This window comes from Halyomorpha halys, unplaced genomic scaffold (assembly GCF_000696795.3).
Source record: "Halyomorpha halys isolate HHAL.00 unplaced genomic scaffold, Hhal_1.1 Scaffold91.1, whole genome shotgun sequence".
In the NCBI taxonomy this organism is placed as follows: domain Eukaryota; kingdom Metazoa; phylum Arthropoda; class Insecta; order Hemiptera; family Pentatomidae; genus Halyomorpha; species Halyomorpha halys.
In genome coordinates this window covers 1946832-1952817 of record NW_027110755.1, presented here as the reverse complement: position 1 = coordinate 1952817, position 5986 = coordinate 1946832, and the positions used below count along the sequence as shown (strand labels likewise).

Genomic DNA, 5986 nt, shown 5'->3' with positions numbered 1-5986 from the left:
TATATTTTTTTTAATTTGAATTTTAAAGCTCCTAAGTTTTTATAAAAGATATTTCATACTTGTAAACTTGTTGATTTATGGATATGTTTGTTGAAAATGGCCAGATTAACAGCTAAAACGTAGCGGACAAGTAGGTGTTATATTATTACTACAAAAATAGACTTTTTTTTTTTAAATAATTCGATATAACAAAATAAAAATAAATATCAATACTAAAATAAATAAATGAAAAATAAATTTAAATAATAAAAAATATATATATAACTTTCATAAGCGTAATTAATATAGTCCTTACAATGTGAAATTGTGGTTAAATGTAATTAAATAATTTCGATTAAAGATCACGGGAAAATGTTAATCCCAATAAATCTCAATTCCTCAGCCAATCCTGTTTCAAATTTGCGTAACGTTAACTTTTATCATTATTTGTTTTCAGTAGTTAAAGATATATCAGTATTTTCTAAAACGTGAAAGAAAATTAGTGATTAATAAAAAGATTGGGAGCTGGTAGCTGTTCTCTCGTATTTCACTGTAGCCATGATCCAGCCAATAGCTTCAGGAGCCCTCCGGGATCCACCCAGCCTTATGATGATCCCCAATAGGATAAAAATCTGGCGGTCGAGATTATGACCAAATCACCTCTTTGCACAAACATTGGTCTAGTAACAGTAATACCTTAATAAGAATTAATTTGACCCATCATGGTTTGTGGTGGTACAGATTTAATTAAAATAAAGAGATTAATATATATTTACAAATTCGAACTATCATTACTGAGGTAATATGATATTTATTGTAAAATTTAAATAGAAAAACTAAGTGGAAAGGAAAAGCCAATGAGTGGAGAATGACTAAAATCTTCAATAAAAAGTTTCCTTATTATATTAAAAAAGAAATAAAGTATTAAAAAAAAAAAGAATTTTTCCAGTGTTTACTAAATTCGCACAAACAGTACAAAAAAAAAAAAAAAGTTTTATTAAGAATTAAATACGTTTATAAAAACATAAAAGAGCAGGAAATGAAAAGCGAAAACGAAGAGGAAAGAAAGTGAAAACAGTTCAAGAATAGAAAACAGTAAAAGTGAGCTATAATAACGGCAAACGTAACATGATCCACACAAGATGGGAGATAGGCCGAGAAAGTGCGGGCAGACATTCAGCTAACTGCCGTAAAAATATAATTAAACGATGGGGGATAATGTGGTAAGTAATTTGCTCTTAATGGCAGCACAATGTCCGGCATCCAAAACCATTTCTGTAACAAGATATTTAATTTGTAGCTGCACACCTCATTCCGTGAGAATTAACACTGTTCTGGAACAATATCAATGCCGAGCCATAATTCGCTCTAACTTAAGTGTAATGCTGTTTTGTTTTAATAGTGAGACATCTAATAAAAAAAGTTTTTGAATTTGAAATTTCTCGTAGATTGCATCCTAGTTTGGGGTTAATTTGGGACAGCCCTATGAGCTTTGAGTAAGTATAGGAAGACTCGAATAGAGAAAGTAATCCCATTCAACGGAACTATCTTTGGAACACGTTAATTCAAAATAAAATCCATATTTTTCTCTTTTGTCCGATTTACCAATATTAAAGCAAAGCAGCACTACGTACCGCCAAAGCAAAGTGTATTTAAACACAGGGTGTACGCTAGTGAGTAATTATATTATAAATAATCATACTATATTAATAATAACGGAAGCTCCTTGCTGTAATATGACTAAAGTAAGAGAAAATGAAATGAACATCCTATTGTAAAAGCTTAAAAAAAGAAGAAACAAAATAATTATGTACTTTTAAACATTACTATAAAAATTATCATGGAGGCATCAGATGTATGCATCTCATGCAGATAAGTCAAAGTTTCATTTGTCCTTTTAAACAGAATACAATTTAAGTTTTCAAATGAACTAAATAATTGCTAGATTTAGAATTTAAATTCTTTTTATTAATGAAAAGTGAGTGAATATGTTTATGATGAATGAATATAAGAAACTGATTAGGTAACCTGCCTTGGTGCTATAGTGTTTAATTAAATTAAAACCTAACATTGAAGAAGCATACAAGAATGTGTGCCAAACTCTTAAATATTAACATGCTGTAAATGCTCCAGTCCTGTGTTCATCTACAACGCGTTTTGATATTAAAAATAACTATTTTCCATGGATATTGTTAAAATTAGACAGAATTTATGCATGGGTGTACCATTTAGCCACTTTATACAACGTTTATTTTTATAATCTTTACTGTCAAAAGCATTAAAATAATTTAAAAATAAATATCTATCATCTTTACTAATAATTATAACATAATTGAATATAAAATAATTTATCATTTTATTAATTACCATTTGTAAGAAAATCTTACACCTGGACGGGAATCTTAAATCTTGGATGGAGCAAAACTTGTACATAACTCACCTAAAACAAAAAAACAAAAACAAAATATTAATGAAACTCTGATAAAATACTATACAATGATTTTTAACTAGTAACAAAGAAATTAAGGGACATATTATTAATTAAAAAACAATTATAATTAAAATTAAAGTTCACAAACGGTGTATACTTAGAAAATAATCTTTTTAAATCTTAAATTAGGCATTAGAAGGAAGGATCTTCCTAGGGTGGCGGTCAATAAAGGTATCAAAATAGTAGAAGAAAACTATTTACTGTTAACCCATTTTTCGTCCAACTTTGCAGGGCTTCGTCAGAGCTATCAAATTGAAACAAAGATGAGAATTGATTATTTCAGGAAAAGTAATTAGACAAAAACTTAAATTTCAAAATATAAGATTTTGAGGAATTTATTATCGTCGTTTTCAACCTGAAATGACCTTTTTTAGAATGAAAAACTATATATATTAAAGTTCCTAAAATGTTTATTCGGTAGACTTTTTTTTTCTACTGCGTCGGGAAGATAACAATAAGGTTATCTAAAGGCGACAGTTTTTTGTACGAATAAATTGAGAGGGACAAACAAGTGGCTTCTTCAATCATCTTTTACAAAAAGTGTTCGAATTTATTAATTTTTTTAGTAGCTAAAAAATCCGTATAAAAAAAAATCACCAATTTACTTAATATTTATAAAACCATAACAATAAAGGTAATAATTTTTTTTAAACAATAAAAGTAATAAAACATAATAGCATATTTCATCTATGCAACTAGTACATTATGTGTTACGAGAAAATGGAGATAATAGAAGTTGCGAATCGTAACATAGTCACACACGTGATATATTCGTCATATAAATAAAACTTATAGTCCAAGAGAACAAGAGAAGAACAAAAGAAATTCTTAATTACTTTAATAAGTCATAATTAATATTTACTGACTCCGTCAACCATGGTAATGGTAAATGAAAAATGGCGGCCCCAGAAATTACAATTATTTGTTAATACAAAATTATTTTCTGTTAGTAAAAAGTTCAATTTTCATCTACATTAGATAAAAGATACTGTAAATGTCATTTAAAAGAAAATATTTAAGGCGTTAAAATATAAATTTTATATGAAAAAATTTAACATTTTCGTTCATTTTTCATTCAGAGCTCCATAAAATAAGGTAGTCATAAATTTTACTAATAACTATACATCTTTTTTCATTAATGCAATAAAAAAAAAAAATAGGGATGAAATAACTTCTATTCTACTTGGACTATTAGTTCATACTTCTTTTGGCAATTCTGAATTCTGTGAGAAATAGTAACATTGCATTTTTTATTTATTTATTTAATGCAATTTGCAACTGTACTAAATAATATATATGCAATAAGTAAATATATGGAATGTTTAATTTACACTTGAAAATCTTGGGAAGGAACAACCCATTGGTGATTCTTCATCCATTAATTTAAACTAGAAGGTCCCGTGGCCATCTTCTTTTCAGACGCTTCGGAGGATTATCAGGGATTGTTAAGGATGAGAGATTAATAACTAATAGGTTAGGGTGGGAAAGGAGTTTGGAGTGAAAAGACATATATCTGTTTTGGGCCAAATCTACAACGAATGGGATTTTAAGGTCTCTGTGGATGAGTTTGTCGGGATTGTCTGGTCTGAGGCGATTTCTCCAGCCTGATGTCTCTTAACAGAAGGCCCACGACAAGACGTATTCAATTATGGTTAAGAAAGGAAGGCCGTGCCAGGGGATGAGCCCTGGACACTGACTAGGTAGAGGAGGTCTAGGTGAGAGAAAATGAGGCAGAGTAACAGTTCTAGTTGCGGAGATGAAGCCGACGGACCAGAACTGTCATGATAGGAGCCAGCTTACTGGTTACCGAGATGAAGCGGCGGGCCAGTGAAACTGATAGGAAATAGGTTACAATCTTAGTTGCGGAGATGAAGCCGGCGGACTAAGATTGCTGGAGTAAGGAAAGGAGATAGGACATAGTCTATGAGCATAACAAAAAAAAACAATTCTTAAGAGAATGGAACGGCAATAAACCTCTCTATCTCAGGTAGAGTGTAAGCATCGAGTGATCTGTGGTTCTGACTAGACCCAGGAAGGTGCGGATCTAAGATCGAATTGGGTTTTTTTTTTTTTTTTTTCGTACCCTCCTAAAATTTTAAATTTGTTTGGGGCATTTAGAGTCCCTTATTTATAGGTCTAGTCCATGCGGCTGTGACCGAGAAGCGGTCGGTACATGTCTGCTTGAGATAGGTTCGTGCATTGCATCGTTATCATTTATTATTCATTGTACAGAGATTGCTAAATAGTATGTACAGAAATTATTAATATACAAAAATGACAATGTCTTTTTACAAAATAATGCACTAAGTAAATTTGAGAGCTTCGGTGAGGCTCGAGGTGGAGCGCTCTGGTGAGTTGTGGTCCAACTACTTGCGCCCTCTCGCTACAAGTTTATTTGTAACGTAAAAAGGAGCATAAAGGATTTTACGTAGAATTTTGGATTGTAAGGATTGGATGCGGGAGGAATTTGGTTTGGTAGAGCCCCAGAGCTCAATTCCATATGTCCAAATTGGTCTAATTATCATATTGTATAATAATTGTTTGTAGTGAATGGGAAGTTTATAGCGTTTGTCAAGAAGGTGTTGTAGCAATCGAAATATACAAGCAGTTTCTTGTTTCAGTCTTGTTTGTGGATTCCAAGTAAGTCTCTTGTCAAGATGGAGTCCTAAGTATCGAATCTGTTCAACAGGCGTTAGAACATAGCATTTGAAAGACATTTCAAGGATTTATTTAACAAAAAGTTTGAACCTAAACTGTACAGGTCCATCCTCTAATACTGTTTAGTTCTTATGAGCATGCATTTTAATTTGATTTGTTTTGCTGCGAAATATATACAACTATCAACAGAAAACTTCAAAGCGCCACGATTGGAAACTTAGTATAGAAAAATTGGTTTATAAACACCATTTCGGTGTTATCATATTACTGAAAATAGTTCTACGATGTTTCATTGAATGGTGTTATTGATGTATTATCGTAAACAAAAACAATGATGATTCGTGATGATTTTTTTTTACAAATAACTAAAACTTTGGATAAGTAATGGGAAAAAAAATTTAATCATTTTAATTTAAAGATCTTCCAATATTGAATTTGAAAAAAAAAAAAACACAGTAAAAATCGTTTAAAAACATGAAAAGTATTTAAAAAAAAATGAAAATTGTATGATTTTCTTGAACAATCGTTATTGGCTATATTGTTGGAATTTTAAGTCCTATCACATTTATCAATATTCGGTTCGATATTAACCGCTTCGGAATACCTTGGCATCCCCCTAACTTGAACACTATTATTTATTCTAAAATTAAATAGTAATTAAGAAGATCGATGGGGAGATGGTCTGAGAAATATGAGGCGATTAAAAAGGACAGAAAGTTTTTAACAATGACCTATAGGACTCGAGAAACCAAAAACTGTGTGAATGAAGTGAGAACTCCAAAAATAATTTTTTCTAATTATTGTCTGATTACTACATTTCCTACACCTTAGCTTGTTAAAAATTCATATCTTGAATAA

At 30.7% G+C, this 5986-nt stretch overlaps 1 protein-coding gene across 4 annotated transcripts in view; it reads right to left on the bottom strand.

Annotated features, from left to right (window-relative positions):
- GEFmeso (Guanine nucleotide exchange factor in mesoderm) overlaps positions 1 to 5986 on the bottom strand; it is a 307186-nt gene that overhangs the window by 111222 nt on the left and 189978 nt on the right. Inside the window, exon 1 of one of the 4 annotated variants that reach the window (XM_014415037.3) lies at positions 2347 to 2414. The exons of the other annotated variants lie outside the window; for them this stretch is intronic. The gene's annotated coding sequence lies outside the window, so the exon portion shown is untranslated. Of the gene's footprint in view, positions 1 to 2346; positions 2415 to 5986 lie in introns of those variants that run through there. 4 annotated transcript variants of the gene reach the window in all.